The 20,187-nt window shown below is 38.2% G+C and overlaps 2 protein-coding genes across 5 annotated transcripts in view; both read right to left on the bottom strand.

The window, feature by feature from the left end:
- PTPDC1 (protein tyrosine phosphatase domain containing 1) overlaps window positions 1-19,274 on the bottom strand; it is a 227,818-nt gene extending 208,544 nt beyond the window's left edge. The window contains exon 1 of the mRNA XM_069206402.1: window positions 19,143-19,274. The gene's annotated coding sequence lies outside the window, so the exon portion shown is untranslated. The remainder of the gene's footprint in view (window positions 1-19,142) is intronic.
- The window catches only part of LOC138259017 (biorientation of chromosomes in cell division protein 1-like), a 42,889-nt gene extending 23,606 nt beyond the window's left edge, over window positions 1-19,283 (bottom strand). For 2 of the 4 annotated variants that reach the window (XM_069206406.1, XM_069206405.1), the window contains exons 1-2: window positions 19,143-19,280; window positions 12,972-13,072 (exon numbers count right to left, since the gene is read on the bottom strand). The gene's annotated coding sequence lies outside the window, so the exon portion shown is untranslated. Of the gene's footprint in view, window positions 1-12,971; window positions 13,073-19,142 lie in introns of all 4 variants that reach the window. The other 2 variants (XM_069206404.1, XM_069206407.1) reach the window with 2 other exon arrangements.
- Between the last annotated feature and the right edge of the window lie 904 nt (window positions 19,284-20,187).

Raw genomic sequence — 20,187 nt, 5'->3', positions numbered from 1 at the left:
CCTGTGGAACAGAATATGCATTTGGATGTCTGCAGTGCCACAAACCGAGCATTAAGAGGGATTTTCTCCCACTTTCTATATAGCAGCTGATGGCTAGTACTATTAGACACTTCTAGCCTCAATTTCTTTAAACCTACAATTGTTACTACGTGTCACATTTTAAACTGAAAAACAAAACTTTTTTGCACAAACATATCATTTCTATTTAAGATGTGAACATCCAATAAAAATGAAAGCAAAAAGTTGCAAAAATGTATACCAAGGTTCTCCAACAAGTAGCTTGTGAGTTACTAGTAGCTCTCCAGCTATCTGTATGTAGCTCTCCCCGGTGCAGACCAGCATACTAAAGCAGAAGCTTTTGCATGGGTGAATTAATGTATCTATACCAAATTCAAAAGTGTATTTGAAGTGAAAGTTTGCGAATTTTCAGAACTCAAAACTGAGGCTTGAAGAAAAAAAATGGGTGAACTCCCAAAATATTAGTAAAGAGGCTATCTGAGTGATAAACAATGTTGCATTAGTAAGACTTGTTACCATTATTATATTTACCTTGGTGCCAAGTGCATCGCTCTATGGCTGTTATGTATTAGCTATGTAAAGACATTTTAAAGTGACAAAGCCTTTTTACAACTGATTTACTGAGATGATAGCTTCTGGTAATCTTCTACAGAGTGGCCACTAACAATCTGGTCACTATTACAACACTAATAATATTAGTAGATTGTGATGATTTTCACTAAACATAAGTATCTCTTATTCCAGAAAATGTTTGACACCTCTGGTTTATACGATAATAAGCTCTTGTACTTTCTTCTGAAGGACTATGCTGTAAACATTTAATAAGGCTCACTCAAACTCGGCATCAGAGTGGCTATAATGCACTTTAATTCTGTAGGTTTGTTAAGCTAGAGCAGACACCTGACAGACAAATTACACCGGGCATGTACATATTTTAGACCTTTGTGTGTAAATTGCTTGCACTTCAAGTTTAACAAACTTGGATTAAGTTTGACATTCTTTCAATATTGTTTCATCATGTTCACTGGAATGAAGCTTTCAAAACTAGCAAATGACTTCATTTGACTGACAAACGTTTTAGGTGACAGAGCTAGCTCATTCATGTGCTGATAGCAATAATAGAGGTAATCAACAATACGAATATTGTACCCTTATCTAGCTCATGCAGTACACATGAAAAGCCCCATAGATTAGAGCTATGATCTACAACCAATGGTTATCATTTTCATAAGTGCAATCACAATTTGAATGGCAACAACCAATAACTCAAAGCAGCTTACCAACAGTCTCTCTCTTTGCATGAGTGTTGTTGGTTTAAGCTCACAGTGAAAGCAAATCTTGATATAGCATGAATTCAACCCTAAGGTACTGGAGCACTTTACATGAGCACCACTTATGTTACACAAAACAATTTATTTTTAAATGCGTGGAGATTTAGTTATTTGTCCAGAATCACAAGACGTTGAGCAGACACCAAGCATGAATCTCGATTTCCCAGTTCTACAGTCGGCAGCTCTGGTCGTAGAGCCATATCCTCCACCCTGTGGCACCAGTCACTGAGCCCAGGGTAACATATTAAGAGTTAGGACCCACTGCTGTTCTTCTGTAGCAAGCAAGGCAGCTTCCCCCTCATTTAAACTTCACACTTGAAAATAGGTTAATCATTAATGCCTATAAAATAAGGAATACTCTTCTGCTAATAAAAAAAGAAATGCATTTCTGAAGGCAATCTGCACTTTGTGGCGCACATTAGCACAGAATCTGACACACTCTATAACGCCTAATAGTGATTACGTTGCAAGTGTGAAAGTATCAATTTAAATACTACCCTGCATCATGTTTAGTAACATCTCTTGCTCAATAAAGGTTTCCAGCGTCAAGCCAGGGATGTTATTAAACATTGTGTTTATTTAATCAAGCAAAACAAACCACAACAGGTAGTCATTAACGTGTGTGTGATAGAGAATGCCAAGAAACAGAAAGCAGGATGGCTCAGAGCAAAACATGATGGGCAGAGATAGAAATGGGACTGAGAAAGTGGGAGAACAGAGAGGGGGCGAGAACATGTCAGGAAACAGCAGGCATTTAACCAATCACAGACTTTATGCAAGTCTGAGTTACCATGAGTAGACCAGTTTTTCCTAAGATTATCTTTAACGAAGCAAACTTCTAAAGGTGCACAAACATTTGATTTGTAATAAACCAAAGGAAAGTAATGTAGAACACAATGTGACCAGCTGATTTATAAAGACACAATTTAGTAAGAATAGTGACATTGGTTGGGGGTGGGGAAATCAGTACTAAGGTTGAGTGGATAAATGATATTAAAACAGTGGAAATTTAAATAAAAAAGAGAAAAAAACAAATGTTGTGAGGTTACTTTAAAATATTACACAGGCAAGTTATTTTAGTCTACACCTGCAGCTCGTGCCCTTTTACTCTGAGGCATGCATTTTTATTCCTCTATTATTTTAGCAGAAGCCTTGTTTTAGTGGAGATGGTTTTATTATTTTATCAGCTTGTCCTTTTACATAGACTTCTGTTAATCTTTTCCCTGCACTGCATTTTCACTCTATGCTTTATTCAAAGTTGTACGTGATAAGTTACAAATTATTGCCGGTACAGAGCGTTCATCATGTCCCCAACCCTTATACATAGAAATATATGCGTTGTCACATTGGGGCAGTCTTCTCAACACATCAGATGTTTTATTATAAAATACCTCACTGACCCCCTCCCCCTTCCCCCCCCCCCCCCCCCACACACACACACACGAAAAATAGAGGGAAATTCCAACCGGTTGCCATCGTACACTGCACGTCGCATTTGCAGCTTCTGCTGAGACCCGACCCAGTCTCTCTCTTCATGTGGGAGAATTCGCAGTAGACCAACAGACCTCTTCTTTACCTACTATCACAGGTATGGGGGGGATGGGGTTCTCCCAAGGGGGCTTGATGGGCAGATTAAGTGCTACACTGCCGTGCTCTTACAGAGAACCTTAGTAGTGCAGGTAGGGATTTTAGAACCATTGTTGTGACAGTATGGTGGTACTTTTTCGATGTTTCACTTTTCTTGTCACTGCCTTGCTTTTATTATGTTTTATCATCCTTATATCGCAATACATACTTTTTTTTTTTTAACATAGAATGCAGTTGATTCAAACTTATTGAACCTAGTCCCGGTTCTATTTTGCCCTTGTATGTGCAAGACACAGGTGACTGTGCAATCACGATTTCCCTGAGAAATCCAGATGACATGGTAAGGACTGACACAAATCACCTTTAATTTTTGGGTACTGGGAAGGTGCTCCTAGCTGGCCGGAAGGGTTAGGCCGACAGCTGTCACACGGCGCAGGGTCAGACTCAGTCCCCAACACCTGGTTGTCCTCCTGCCCAAATCCAACAGTCTCATTACCATTACAGGAGTCTTTACACCACAAAACAGTCTAAAAATCAATTATGAAAGAATTAAAGTGACCTCAGGAGGTTGGACCAGGGTGCTGACTATGATGCAAAGGTTTAATACCAGTTAATTCCTGCATGTGTTTATGAAAGTGATAAGAAAACTCATTCTTCTCAGTAAAGTCTATCTGCATTAGATTGTTTAACTTATGATGCATAATTCAAATATTTCAAATATCAAATTTGAAGGTCCAATTCTCCCTTCCTTTTAAATGTCCAGTTCTCAGCTGTTAGGTGGGTTATCAATAGGGGTATGGACCAGTTTATCCCAAGTCATAAATCGAGCTCACTCATATAAAGCATCAATATTGAAAAAGTGCCTCAGTTTGAATTCAATAATGATGCTTTGAGTCTTTGCATTCAATTTAAGTGCATTTATTGATGGTAATAAGCTTAAGAAATCTTGAACATGTATAAGAAAAAGGCCGACACATGTATCGCCCCCTCGTGGTTAGTTCACCTGGGGCTTTTTCAAGGCTGCAAATGGAAAGTAGCGATTAAGTCAAACAGTTAGGCAGTAAATTAATAAAGCTGAGTGCAAGGTAGGAAAACCAACATAGGATAGACCCATTGTTCTAGTGATGGCAGGGAAGAAGAGGATAGCAAGAAAATAATTGATAGTCTTTGATCCGCAACCTATGCAGCAAGTTAACCTGCAAGAAGGTGTCACTAAAGGGAACAAGATACATGCTTAAAAACGTCACAAACTACAAGCATTTATCTTTTTCCCTTTACTGACACCTTCTTGCAAGTTAACTTGCAGTATAGGTTGTGGATCACGGGACTACCAATATATATATATATATTTTTTTTTTCTTATGTATATGCCAAATTAAACACTACTGCTTTAATAGAAACAGTGGTGATGTTTATTATTCCAAAAAGGTGGCCTTACAAAATCAAATGGTTAAACAATCCACAATATCATATTATTGGTTTAGTATAAGATAAAACTATATCAAAACAGGTTTCCGGATCTCACATAATCTATTCCCTTTAAGAATTAAATGTGATACAAAATATTGATTGGTACTGTACCCACCCCTTTTCCCATTATTATTAGAAAATATCTTTCAACAAAAAAGATACAGAAATCCTAAGGTTTTAATGCAACAAAAAGCTTACTCAGATCCCCACCAATAATATATTTTTGCATTAAACCGGACATTAAAAAACAAAAAAGTATACAAAATTGTTAACTCTGTTCAAGCTGATTTGGGCATTACCACCTTCAATTGTGTCCAGCTCCCACCAAGAAACAGTGATGACAAATGATGCCTAGCTGTTTAAGCATTTGAGAACCACACAAGCTATTTGCTGGACTGATCAGACAGATTAGAATCAGATAAAGTAACATTAAAATCTAAAAAAGTAAATAAAATTAATACAATTAAAATAATTATAAAGCGTGCGAACACCAAATAATTTGTTGCTTGAGGCTAACACCAACACATCGGTTTGCAACAGCTAGATTAATTATTAAACAGAGGAGAATGTTTGAATTTTTTGGGTGGGAAAAGGTGGTTTTAAAAAGGAAGATAAGCTAATGACTGAACAGGCAGTTTTTAGAGGGCTTTCTGAAAAACTGGAGACAAGACTGCCTTTCGAAGGAACAATGGAACCATATTACAGGAGTTAGTGGCTGAACCTGAAAAAGCTCTATTTCTGAAATTGTGAAACACGTTTTGGGAATCTGTAATTTAAAAAAGGTGTTCAAAACGTAACCTTCTGGAATCCCTATACAAAAAGAATTATTTACACCATAAATGCAGGGGATATTGAATATGAATAATTGTGGGTTTAAAGAAAATTCTAATATGGACTTGAACCCAATGAAGATTTATTCTTGAATGGAAGTATGGATGGCGGCATTTTTGCTGCAACTGGAGATGGGCGTTTTATTTCTTGAGAGCAGTGTTAGCAGAGCTTTTTTGCCATAGTCGATCTTTGACAAAATCAAGGCATTAACCAAAGGGACCCCAAGGGGTTCCTATAATAGAGGATCAAAGTTTTGAGCATTCTATAAGAAGGAAGACAGGTTTTAGATATGCTAGCCAATTGGACAGTGCTGGAAATTTTGATCAGAGTTAGCAGGGGAAGAGGGCACATCCCAGATGGTCATTAATGCTGATTTTGGATTAAGTAATTAACATATCAGTCTTGTTGGGTGGATGAGTTTTCAATAGTTCACTGATGTCTAACACATGGTTAGTACAATGCTACTAAGGCGGTTCTAATTTAATTTGACTGGTCTGAATCCCCACTCCCCATTAATGACAACTGATTTTAGGTCTGCACTTTTATCTCCCTTCCAGCAAGACTGTTACACTGCATACTGGAATGAATAAACAGGGAGCACTTCCAAAAGCTGGTCTTACATCAGAGTTTTAGACAAAGTGGTATGGCAACAGTCATAAATGAACATGCAAACTGAAATGACCCTGAAGGCCACTGGAATGCAAGTATGATTTAATCTTAAGTGCCTTCAAAATGTTGCACATATGAATATTAAGGAGAGTACATTTTCACAAACAATGCAGTCATATGGAAGCACTAGTGGTCACCAGGAAAGGTGAACTCAAGGGCTCTACCGTGTGAGAAGAAATGATGGACAGCTGAAGAACGTTGTCTGCAAGATTCATGATCGTACCTCAGGTCAATGAGGTTGCCAAGTCTTGCTTCCATCAGCAGGTCTTATATAAATCATTGTCTAGCCCCTTCTGCCCAAATCTTGATAAAGCCACCTTTTCATGACACCATGTTCAATGAAATAGCCTACTGTAAGTAGGCTATTTGACTTGCTGAAAACCCCTATTGTTTTGCACATCTAAAACATATATATTTGTCTAATCCTTCACATGCTTTTAATAAAATGAATAAGCATCTTCCTTCTGCAATACACAAACCAGAACATGGCCTTTTTCAGAAAAGGTCTATATGTTATGTATATAATCTTAGTTTAGTTGTCATATAGCATACACTCGTACAAAAACTGGTAAACAACAGCTTATTGATCCAGTACATTAGTGAGCTACATTTAAATGTGCACTGTAGATCAATGCCATTACCCCCGGTTAATAGGGCTCTGCCACTTTGTAGCACCTAGACCAACGTGCACCAAAAGAAACCTACTATTCACATACACAGAGCTTTGCTGGGGCCACTTAATTTCGTAGAGACCTAGAAATGAAGACTCTTTCTAATCTAATCTAATTACAGAGAAGTACAAGCATCTTCTTGTGTCCCAGAGTCAAGAAGCAACCAAGTCTGTTCTACCAGGGTCTAATAGTGGTTGAGCAGTGTAACGAATATGCAGATTTGTTATGTTATGCCAATTTGTAGAGGAAGCTAATCCTGTGTGGATGTATCCAGGCGCTTGAGCAGGTGTGTAGGCATGTAGCCCTGCATGCAAGCTACTTGTGGGACTCAAGTGAGGAGGAGGCTCAGATGTGCTGTGGGAGTTTGCTTCAGGTTTTCAGTGCAATGTTAGAGAACAAGCACCCCCTTGCGCTGCTTTTGTGAATTGGGCTCTGGGGTGTGCGCAAGTGAGGCTAAGCGTATATGACTGACTGATGGAAGTGTATTCAGCTGTAGAGGTATGCTGGTCCAGTGGAGCCAGCAAAATGAAAGGATTCTCACACAAAAAAAAAAAAAAAAAAGATAATTATTCTGTTTCTCCTTTTATTTTCTCGTATTTTTGTTGCCAGTAACAAGGGCACCCCTCACTTAAATGTTCTATTGTTATGTTAATAATTGCCCTTTGATGTGCCTTTGCAGGGTCCTAAGACCAGATTGTTCTGGAAATGTATTTGTTAAACATGAAATACCTTTAGCCACTTTCACCTCAGTCTGTGAAATGTATTGCTGCCATCTGTATTTAGGGACACCACACTCTTTGACTAAGAAGCTTCACTTCATTTTGAAAGTTGCAGCTTGTGTGATCATAAGCTTTTATAAATGTCTAGTCCTCAGCTTTAAATGTAGCGCCACATTCAATGTATTCCTTTGATTGTACTTATTAAGGAATGGTTTTTAAAAAAAAGCAATACAAATGCTATGATAAACATCTTAAACAACAAAAATACATTTTAAAATGACATATAGAAAATTTATGTGTTAATAAAAATACAGGATTTTACGCAAAACTAGACACTATATACTAAACAGGTACATTTAACAGGTTACACAGTACATTTAAGAAAAACACTTTGGAATTTTGTTTATAGTAGTACACAATAGCATGGCACATGGAATAAAAAATAAATTATGTTTGTTCCCTTAGATTAGTGAAATTATCATCAAAGCAACAATATGTCATGCAAGAGAAGCACAAATGTTATATTCAAGTGTACAATTAGACAAACCACCCATAATCAGAAACAAAGCTGTGAAATAAACGTTGATTCATACTGTAATTAGTATGTATAAATTATTATTTTCTTGTGTTGAATTGACCTTACATCTGTCTCGAAACTATGCTGCATAACCATTGATTTGTGTGTTTGTAAGATACGCAGCATAATTAATGTAAATCTATAAACTTGTATCATCTATTTCTTCTTAATGCCATTGAGCACATGACTGGATGAGGACACGATGAACAATCTGTTTCCATAAGAGCTCATCTTCAAATCAAAACAATGCAATAAGGTAGTTGCTCTTTCAGGGTGGCAGTGACAACTGACTGGAGAGTGTGCTTAATTTGTAGAAATCATTATGTGCTAGCCAAAGAAACTATAGCTTACGCTCAATTCTATCTATTTTGCAGTGACCAACTAATCCTCTAAAGCAGAGGACCTAATTTGAGGAAATGAAAAATGTCTGCTTTCAGAGGAATTAAAATAGACACCCTTCAAAGCTTATACTGAACATAATGACACCTCCCATTGTCTTGATATTAGTGTACCAATTCTTAGTGGCTTTCTATGTCATCTATGAATTAAAAGTATCCAGGAGTAGTTCCAACTGGTGATCCATTCCCCACCCCACTGTAATCCTAGGTCTCCCAAAGGTAATTATCTTTGTCTTGGGGTGGATATTATTACATTATTTTCTCTGGAGTACAAGCAAGAGCGTTTACTGCTGAGTGAGAGCTAATTATCATCAAGAGCACCACAATAGTTGGTTATGAGTAAATTAACTATTATAAACAGCACTGGCAAAGCAGATAGATCTAGTGTAGTCAGACAGCTTTATGGCACTTCTTATTTTATCATGGCTTTTGCAAAACTTCCTTGTTTGGAAAGCTGCTGGGCATTTGTCACTCAAATTGTTTTTTTGTTTTTTTTTTTAAAAAAAAAAAAAAAAAAAAACACTAAGGGCAAATGTTACCTCAGTACTCCCTGGTACTGAAGCCTCTTGCCTTTGAGAGGAAAAAAAAGGAAAGAAAGACAACAGAAGGAATCAAGGAAGAAGAAAAGAAGGCAAGGGCAAATGTTACCTCAGTACTCCCTGGTACTGAAGCCTCTTGCCTTTGAGAGGAAAAAAAAGGAAAGAAAGACAACAGAAGGAATCAAGGAAGAAGAAAAGAAGGCAAGGAAAAAAAGAATAAGAAAAATCAAGAAAAAAAGAAAATAAAACAATGAAAGGAAAGCAAGAAAGGAATGAAAAAGGAAACAAGAAATTAAAGAAAATGGAAAGAGGAATGAAAAACGAAACAAATGAAAGAAACAAAGACCAGAAATAATAAAGTGTACAAGTGTTGCAAACACACAATAAACATCTGTTTTCTTCCTGTGCAAACTTTATAAGAGGAACCATTAATGAAATTGATCCCAAAATAAATGTGTTTTGAAGAATTGTCTGCTTATGAATGCATAGAATATTGAAGCTTTCGACAATTTAATACAGGTTCAAATGGACACAATCAGTTACAATGTGAAATACCAGCAGCAAGATAAAAAAAAAACACTCCAAAAGAAATCTACATAGCATTGGCCAGACAAGAACTCAGAGCCTGGAATGTGGCCTATGCCATGGCCTGGCTCCCTAATACAAAGCATTGTGTTGCACATCACTCTAAACACAAAGGGGACATCAAAGTAATAAATTAGAAACAATTACATTGGCACAGAAGGGAACTAGCTTGTGTACAGATGTGTTCCTAGTGAAAAAGTAAAATGCAGTCACTTAAAGTGAAGTTTTCCAGTGGCGGAAAAGGGGTGGCATCATGTCTCAAGCTGTATGTCGAAGTGGGTGGAAAATAAATGTGAATGGCACACCAACAGACCAATAGATAACGAAAGCCTCTTCAAGTAAGTATATTTTACATGTGTGTATATATATATATATATATATATATATATATATAAAACACGCTTTTTATTATTATTATTTTAATCAAAGGTTCTGGGATTATGCCAGACCTTAAAGGGCATAAGAGGCTGGATTTATGGCTAATATTGAACCTAGGGTTCCTGCCATGAATTGCAACATAGGTATTTGAACAATAGTGGATCCACATACAAGTCTCTTGACAGGATACGCTCGGCCTACTATACTACGGGAAAGTTAGCATGATCCCTGTTGCTACTCAGCTCTTTAGGGTGAGTCTATTTGCATGTTATTATTTTCTGTGATTAGTAAGTATAATCTTGAATGTCAGCTAACTTAATTAATGCTAATCAACAGCAGATATAGTCATTGAACACTGAGTAAATACAGGCATTTGAATTAATGTAGTCTGTACTGCAAAACCACACATCCCCTTTCAGCTTCGGTCCGGGGTCAATGTTCTCTGGTTAGCCAAGACATGTTATTGGCAAGTCGTAACATTTTCCAACAAACTGAAGTTAAAACACAACACATTTGGGAGCCACTGCAATTTAAAAAGTATGCTTTTATAAAGGACTACTGAAAAAAATCTAGCAACGACGCAGCCAGAAATACATGTTGGAGGTCATAACTACTCCCCATACTATTATTCCTAGTAGAGTAAACCATTAAATATATTATCTCTTAATCACAAATATTTACCATATCAATCACCATCATGCCTATGTATTCAAAAGGGGTAGATATTCTGTAAAACGCCCCCTCCACCCCTCCCCACGCCTTTTTTTTTTTTTTTTTTTTTTACACCCATATTCTCACAAGCTTGCCTCTCCATATTCTGCGCTACTGTTTCAAGGAATACGGTTTGCGGCAGGCATCTCATAAATACTATAACAGTTTCTATAGAATTGTGCATTGCTCACACAATAACACAGCTGAGCTGCTGATGAAGAAGGAACCTTCCCATTTCTGAAATCCAAGGCACTTTACCGGTTGGTCATTAAGCACTGAATTCAGAGTATCATCCCCCATTGCCACAAAAAAAATTTAAACATTCAATATATGCATCTCATCAAATCTCCTGCACAGTGAAGAAAATACTGCAGCATTATAGAACTGAATACACATTCATACAAAATTCCAACACCTTTTTTAGAGATATGATGATGGCATTACAAGTACACTTGAGACTTTATGAAAAACACAAAATATGAACAAAAACTTGAGATTAAGAAGCTTGACACTTATACTACAAATGTTGGGTTACTTTAAAGTCACTTTGCTACTATAGTTAATTGCTTCGCCCTCATTATCAATGCATGGGTATCCTTACTTGCTGCTTCGATCATTGTTAAACAGGACTTTACATAATCGGTACTAAACACGCATGCCTCACCCTAAAATGACCCCATCTCTGTACATATGCATTATAGGTGTCCCTGCTACTTTTTCCAACAACAAAAAAGCAAAAATAAGCCAGTAAAACTGATTCCTGACTGAAGCATGAAGGGGGAAGACGGACAGGTGTACATGATGGCCTATGAATTAATAGTAACAGAGTTACCATAAAGGTAACGGTAAGACTACTCTTAAATCTTGGAATTTTTCCATTTTCAACTAGGTGGTATATTCAAGAGCATTTGAGAAAGAACAGGAGGAGGAGACCAGTACATAAAATACAAAATGTACATGCAAGGAGACAGAAACTGGTGCTGCCCTAACCCCCAGTGGAATTTCCCTGACAGCAGAAGGAGCCTGTTGAAAATCCAGCTGGCAATAATGACCATGGCTGTTCCAAAGCCATCATAATTCTCTTCAAAAGGTCACAAAGCAGGCATGATGAGTGGAAGCTCTGGTTCCATTCAGACAGAAACACAATGTGTGGTCTTTAGAACCAATTTGTGCTAACTTTCCTTCCTCAAAAAAACAAGGAGAATAATAAGCCAGCCACCCAAGACGTCTACGATAAATGAAAAGTCGTCATTCCTAAGTGGTCAACTGCACAAGTAGAATGCACACTCCCTCTGCACAAGTCCATGACTACCAGTTTACAGGGTGACATAATAAAATGAAGACAAAAAGGAATCCTCTGATTTTAAGCAAGACATGTATCTGAACATATACAATGTTGTCTGAACATATACAATGTTGCAATTCATATACATTATTCATTAATACAAAGCTTTGCACAGTAGGCAGTGTGCTATAATGCAGTACAATACACTCACTCCTTTTCTGACAATGGCCACATTTACAATGTCGGACACACTTTTGGGTATTGCCAATTATCCCAAAGTGCTTCTTGATTAAAGCTAGTACCCAAGGTGTTTGTAGAGATAAAAGAGAAGCTCCCAAATTTGTTTCTCCAGAGAGAAACTACTTTCCCAATACCTAGTACACAGTCTGAAAGGGTCCCATTCCCCTTCCAATTTGGTAAAGGGATTTATTAGAGTCCTCATCAAGAGGAATTCTGACCAGTTCTAGAAAAGGAAAAGCTGAGAGAAGCTGCTGTATGAACAAAAAAAAAACAAAAAAACAAAAAACAAAAAAAAAATCGATATATCGGCAGGCTTTTGCAAGTGGGCCACAATAAGTATGCCTTTAACTCCCCATTCCACCTCCCTTCTATGGAATGTGTTAATGCCCAGCCAGTTGCATTTATAAAAAACACAAAACAACTTAATCAATTAGGCACTTTTTGTGGTCTTAGCTCCTAAGATACATTCACAAGCCTCCCAATGAGTCAATGTTGCCAAGCTATGTCAACAGGCCAGAGTGCATTTAGTCTTCAGTTCTGGCTCTGCTCTTACAACGATTGTCCTTTGCATTCTCTGTTTAACTGGTACTAATGAGGTGAAACCTCTGATCACTCAGTGTTCATGTACGTGAAAAAGATCAAAACAGTGAAGTAACACTATACAAATTGTGCCGCTTTATGACACAATTTGCCTTTTCTTGCAGCATTACATATAGTCAACCCTACCTTTTAATTTTTCCTCACCTGCCACATAATTCAAGATGCCCTGCTGACAGTATATTTTTTTACAAAGGGTGGAAAAGACTATGGTAAGTCAAACTTTCGTACACTGGCACATAAAATATTATGAAATGTGCAACATATACAATGGAACAAATGCACAAAGGTTGAGACATTAACCAGTGCAGATATATTTGAATCTTAATTAATACAAATAAAAAAATAAAAATAGGCAGCCTTACCGTTGTTAGTGAATTTCTTGTGTTAGACAAGAGATCAAGTAAACCATATCATGCAGGCTTTTCACAACACTGTGCTTTGGTTATGAAAATTAGTTGTTCATCTGAGGGGAAAAAGAAATCCTTCAGTTGTAGATCTTCACCCTCGTGGATAGGTATCTATGGCTGGATATACATCCATGCTTTACTAAGACAATCGCCCCATGGAAGAGGGTGCCAAGTTGCCCTTAAAAATACCCTGCAGCTATTTTGCAAAGGAAGGAATGGAAAAGTCAATGCAGTAGCCCTGTGAATTAGATGAATTCTAGGGGAAAGATTAGTTAAAAAGAAAAGGAGAAGCAAGAAGTGCTAACAGACGAAAGACTTTCACTCAACTGATTTATCAGCTACATGGCAAATGCAGGTAAACTTTAGCCCTAGGAGCATACTGATATTTATTTATAGTATAATATCTAGATTTGTAGATTTACAGTCAATGAAGTCCAAAGGATAAGCAAACTAGAAAACACACTAATGTATCAGATGGTGTGCTTACAGGTTGAGGCTTAAAGTATTAAAGGGAATGTTTTATTATTGACTCATTCCAAGTACAAGTAGATTTAGGGACATGAATCTTGAGGGAAAGGGGGAAGAGTGTAGTTTGGGGGCGTAGTAGTGGCAAAAGAAAAAGGCACTTAGTCCAGTAACAAGAAGTAGTGAAGAGGGGGGAATCTTCCATTAGACTGATGCAGGTATCAAGTTTACTAAAAACAATCCTGTAATCGGTGATATAACTGCATGGAAGGGCATGTTTAGGTAGATTTTATGCAGATTTAAAACTTCACATCTAGTTGCAGTGGCAGGTATCAAGGTGCCCAGGCACACACAGGGGTTGAAAAGCACATCTAGGTGTAGTACAATGGGCGAGTATGTCAGAGGAAAAGTAGATGAGTACAGTGAGAAGCAGCTACAGTGATGGTATAAGCAATCTTCTCTGTTTGAGATCCGGTTCAAGCTACCAGACCTTGGTTCAACGGTGCCACCTGCTGGTATATTTATCAAATTGACTGGCACACTTGTTAACTGTGGATCTGGTTTGTCTGCAACACAATCTGCTAATTTCAGTTATCAGCACACTTACTCATTAAATCCTGGTAGAGTTTGGGTAACTGAGAATGCCACCTGCTAGCTTCAGTGATCAGCACACTTACTCATTATAAATTGACAGCTTTGGAGTTATTTTCTATGCTATTTGCTCATTTTTGTCAGCATCACATTTACTTCTCTTTGGTACATTGTTCTTATGAAGCAGTGTGTCACGCCTCCCAGTCCTTTCTTACAAAACCATGGGGAACCTCTGATGAGATGGAGGTTGTGGTTTAGATTATTCAAAGCTTACTTGAGAGCCAGTGATGGTATGAAAATCAACCCAGACCATAAAACTCAATTTACATTATTACAATCTGGGAGTAAAAGGTCAGAACACCTTTGATCATCTACTCATGTTTGCTGGTACAGGGGACAAAGAGTATGAAGAGACTGAACGCAGACGCATTTTGAAGGGAAAGTGAATTTGGTAGTGTGTCACAAAAAAATTTCATCAACGTAGCGACGTTAAAGGAATTGGCTGCATGTTGTAAATTTGAGGGGTTCACTCCTCTGTTGATATGTGATCAAATTGTTTCAAGATGCCATTCTTAGAAGATATAACAAAGGTTACTGGCTTGCAAGAACCTGTCTCTTAATGAGACCATTGACATCCCAAATGGCACAGAAACCTCTTTGGAAGATTCTAAACAGATGGGTTCTGGGGAAACACAAACGAGTGTCGCAAAAGTTACGATGCAAAGTGTCATACATAACAAGCAATCTATGGTGCAAGGTTTCTCTCAATGCCAAAAAAGGAGAGGATCTCTTCGAGGTTCAGACAGACCCATGTGTTTTAGGTGTGGTTCTTCTTTACATTTGTCACACTTTAGGATTTGTCCTGCTGCCATACAGGAATGCTAGAAATGCAAGAAAATTGGCCATTTCAGGAAAGCATGCAGGGGGAGGTAAGCACATTGGTATCAGGAGTGTACAAGATCAAGGGTTGGATGATAAAGAAGACGTTGAAAAAAGGGTAGAAGAGTCAGTACTTTCAGTTGAAAGTGTTGAGGCTGTGTTAACAGTTGACAAGAAACACAATGATCCATACATGTCCATGTTAATTGATGGTATTCACGTTCGACTACTTGTAGATTCTGGGGGGGGGGGGTAAAATCACTATCATTTCATGTGAGAAGTACAATGATCACTGGGGTGATAAAGTGTTATTACCTGCGGATGTAATTACCACAGCTTTTAACAGCAGTTGAATACAACTGGGCAGCTATTTTTGGGCTAGTATCAATGTTGAAACCAAGACCATCAAAGGAAAACTCTCTGTTGCTTGTGAAGGTATTAATGTCTCGGCATGGTGGACCAAGGCTGTTTAGAATCTCATGAGCACACCTGGGCACAAGGAGACAATTACTTTAGTCAATGCTATTACTGAACAAGAGTCATGAAAAGATGTTTTTAGAAGTGTTTTTCAAAATAAGGTGGACAAAATTAGGAACTTTGCACGTACTATTGAAGTCAAAGAAAATTGTGTGCCTATCGAGCATAAATTGCCCAATGTTCCCTACAGTGTACGAAGTTAGTTATCATCTATTTAAAAAATGCAGGATGATGAAGTCATTGAAGTGGTAGATGCTAGTTTATGGCTCTCTTCATTGGTTCTTGATAAAAAGAAATCTGGGGAATTGCGTCTTTGTATTGACTTAAGATCACTAAATGAGGCAATTTGGGCAGGGAATTTTCTGCTCCCACATATTGAACATTTAATTAATACAGTGGGTAAGACAAAATGGTTCACTAAATTGGATCTTAGGGCAGCCTATTATCAGGTCATCATGGACAAACATTCTCGTCATCTTACAGCTTTCATCACGCCTGATGGCATGTTCCAGTTTTGCTGCATGTCATTTGGGTTAGCCTCAGCGTCATTGGTCTTTCAAAAAGTAATAGCAGAAAGGTTTGAGAACACTGCAAACATGGTGACATTTCAGAATGATATTCTGATTTATGCTGACAATACAAAAACATAATAGATGTGTCCAGAAGGTTCTGTCTGTCTTGGAAAACAATGGTCTGAGCATCAGGAAAGACAAGTGCATAGTTGGTGTTAATGAAACTGTGTGTTTAGGGCACTCTGAAGGTGTAAAACCAAAACCTGGCATTGTGGATGGTAGTGTGAATGCCCCACACCCCAATGACAGAGATCAACTTAGATGGTTCCTTGGTCTCTGTGAGTTTTACGCCAAATTTATCCAAAATGTTGTTAATTTGACTGCGCGTTTCAAGGGTTTACTGAAAAAGAATTGAGTTTCTGTCACTGGATGATAGCCAATGAAGTTTTAATTGTATTAAATTGACCATCTTGTTGGCTTACTCTTTACAAACCTACTTTGAAGGTTGTGAGATTTTAAAGGCAGTACTTACGGTATCAGCGATGTTTTGTCACAAGCGTGTGACGGTAAGGAAGTTACTTTGGGGTTCGCTTCCAGGAGATTGAGATACATGGAGTCAAGATATTCGGTCATAGAAAAGGAAATGTTGGCTTGTGTATGGGAAGAGGAAAAAATCTAAGCCCTATCTTTGGGGCAGAAACTTTTGCCTCAGACCACAGACCTCTTGTGAAGAACTGATTAGGAAATAAAATCAAGAGCCACAGCTAGGTTATTGATTACATTTTTAGCTACATTGCAAGTGGAAAAAATTTCAAGGCAGATTTTTTTCTTCTTGATTGCCTGTAAAAAATTCAAGCATGGATGATGTACACGAACACATTGAAGAGTGCATCATTTCTAAGGTTAAAGATAAAGTAATTTGACCCGACAGTAATGAGTTGTGTAAGAAGTTAAATGAAGATGGTGTTTTGGGTAACGTTATAACTTTAGTGAAATACAGATGGACAAAAGAAAAGTCTCTTGAAGCATCACTTCAATACTATTGCAAAGCAGCAGGCAGGTTGTCATTAGAAGGGAAGTTGTTGGTTAGAGGCGAAAAGTTGATGCCAACAGATTTTAGAGACAGCGCATGTAGGACGTATATGCATGACTGCCACAAAGCAAAGAATAAGGAATGATTTTTGGTGGCCAGGGCTGGGTGCGGATGTAGAAAGATTAGTCAAGAACTGTGTGCAATGTTGTTCCAGAGATAAGCATTTGGTGAACACTGTGCCAACACCGATACCTGTGGCTAGTCCTAGCAAAGTGTGGCAGAGAATTGCTGTAGATTTTATAGGACCATTTCACAACCTTCCTCCTAAGATGAGGAATTTTATAGTGCAGATCTTCTATCAAAGTGGGTGGAGGTACAAGGTGTAGTTGAACCCAACACTGATTCGGCAATTCGTTTTTTCTGTGATGTTTTCACCAAGGAAGGGACCCCAGAGGAGTTGCTCACAGATAACGGGGTGCAGATTACCTCTAATACTATAACAGAATGTTTGGGGAGGTATGGTGTCAAACATCTATGCACACCTTTATATCACCCTCAAGCCAATGGAAAAGTTGAGTGATTCAACAGGGTGTCGGTAGAATGCATCTAAAGTGCAGTGAGGTCTAAAGTGAATTGTGAAACTGCCATTAGAGAGTTGATTTGGGCTTACAGATCCACTCCTCATTCAATCACAGGGGAAATACTTTTTCAGCTTATGAGAGAGAGAAAAATGGTATCTTTGTGTCTGTTTTGGAAAATGAAAGTGATGGGTCAAGGTTATGTCGTCTCTTGAGCCTGTAAGAGTGTGAAAAAAAGTTGAGTGACAAATACAGTACTATGCATTGTCATAAAGATTTGAAAGGTATGGATAGAGTGGTCAGAAAAATGAGAGTTGAAGTGGGAGATATGGTACAAATTATAGATCCCAAGTTGCAAAGTAAAGTTTTGAGATCCTGATAAGGTTACAGGTGTAAGAGTGAACGCAGTGCATGTGGCAAATGGACAATGGTGGAATTTATCCCAAATTGCCAAAGTGGGAAGACATAATATGGAAAGTGTTAGAGTTGCCAAAGATGGGGTCAAGTGTGCCATAGAAAGTATGCATGTTAACTCTAAAGGATCCAGAAATATCTGTGTTAAGAAAAAGCTGTAGAATTGTCAGAGTACCTAAAAGATAGGTTGACTGAATTTATTGTTTTACTGCATTTTTATTATTTTCAAAATAGTACATAGTGAGTAATCAAATTAGTTTAGTTGCTCTGAGTATTAGGTGTGTTTTTCACACAACTTTGTTTTTGTGTATAAATATCTATTTAAAAAAAATAAAAGGGAATAGATGCATGGCATGTTTACATAATTGTTGGGATGCAACTTGGTACAGCCGTGTCATTGGTTCACTACTTGTTCCACTATAGAACTGTTATTGCTGTAATTTATACTGTGTGCCTGTTAGACATTCTTTCCAGGGGCTTTGTAAAATCAGTTTTCTACCAAGCTCTTCTCCAATAAAGAAAACTTGAAGCAAAGCGTTTTCTGTGGATTATAAGTGACATAACACACCTTATAGAAGGTCTTTGTAAACATCCGGTAGCAATGCTTAACCTCATCAGTGCAGCACCTGAGACTGGACGACGTTGCTAATGCCGCGGAATGCAGCATGAAAGTGTACACAACTAATGATAAACAATCTGCTCTGAAACCATACCCATGGGAGCGAGAGGCAAACAATCCGGTTCCAGCTATTTAAAAAATAAATAACGGTTTCCACAGGAGCCACCAGTCCTGGACAATGAAGTACAATGCTGCATACAACGCCAGAGGGACTTAGACAGCAAGAAGTAGCTCACAATGCAGACTATGAGCTAACAGATTATTAAAACATGGAAACGTACATAGTGTTGGATTGCCAATTATATTCAAAGATGCACCATAATACTACCCAAAAGGGCAATACAGTCCTTTCTAGTTAGTTCTGGGGCGATCTGTGTGGTGTTTAACATAACAAAGGTAATGTTTAAAGCATAAAATAGCACTTAATCATAAAACGGAGGTAAAGCTTGTACTCCAACTCTGATCAGAATAGAACATAAGCAGTCCAGGACACTGTCACAGTAGATGTTTTGCGACTCTAAATGTCCAGCAATAACTGTAGTACAAAGTTACACTTACCAGAAGCAGCACCTGTAACTCAGGGGGAATCCAGAAAAAAATGAGAAACAAGGGGCTGCTTGTATTTGTGAAATTTGCGAAGGTATAGCCGTCTGAATCCCTGTCAGTTGGTGATGATGCTTGAAGTCTCCCGGCCCTGGAAGTACAGCAGCGATGGTGAGCTGATATCCTAGAACTGCAGGGTAATAGGACAGCAAGTTACTGGTTAGTCTAAAATATTTGGGGTAACACTCATCACTGTCAAGATCAAACAATTGTCTGCTGTACATACTCTAAGCTACCCCTGCCAAATCTACAAAGTACACGACCAGACAGCTTAATTCCAACTAAAGAACAAATACCTAGAGAGGAGTAAAACGTTGCTGAGCAATAAAGAGATTCAGTGATAATAAAAGTTGAAGGTGTGAGAAATTAATGTGATGTCTATTTGTGTAATGCCACAAAATGGAAATCTGGCATCTAGTGCCAAAGTTTGGTGAAGAATCCGCCCTAGGATGATGCATTTCACACAAAAAAATATACAGCACAAGAAACAGAAGTTCTGCAAAGAACAGCATCTCCCGTTCTGGTCGTTCACGTTGTTGCAGTGCCCTCAAAAGATATGATTTCCACCCCAGTTGTATTTGATTTTGCAACCCGGCAAAATGCTTAATTTCTGAAATTTCACTGACGAAGTATGACGAAAAGTGGTAGAAATAATGCTTACGTGACAGAAATTCACGTAGGTAAACTAAAAATGCGTGAAACGACACAGTACAACAGAGTTATATTTAAGCAGGAACACAGCACGAGAGAACGTTTACAAATTAAGCCACATTGTAGACAAACCCTCAATTTTCAATGCATTTCGAAGAGTTGCTGTAGTGCACTGGGGTGAAATGTCTATGAGCACTGTCGCTGTCTAAAGAGAGAGAGATTACGAGGCAGCAGCGCAGTCCCCCAAAGCCGACTGGTGAGAGCAGAACAGCCATTCCCAGAGGAGAGCTTCGTGCAGAGCACCTCCATTCTGGAGGCTGGGGGTCAGCCCAGACCAGTAAAGCGCTAA

This window comes from Pleurodeles waltl, chromosome 9 (assembly GCF_031143425.1).
Source record: "Pleurodeles waltl isolate 20211129_DDA chromosome 9, aPleWal1.hap1.20221129, whole genome shotgun sequence".
Lineage (NCBI taxonomy): Eukaryota > Metazoa > Chordata > Amphibia > Caudata > Salamandridae > Pleurodeles > Pleurodeles waltl.
This window is presented reverse-complemented; position numbering and strand designations above follow the sequence as displayed.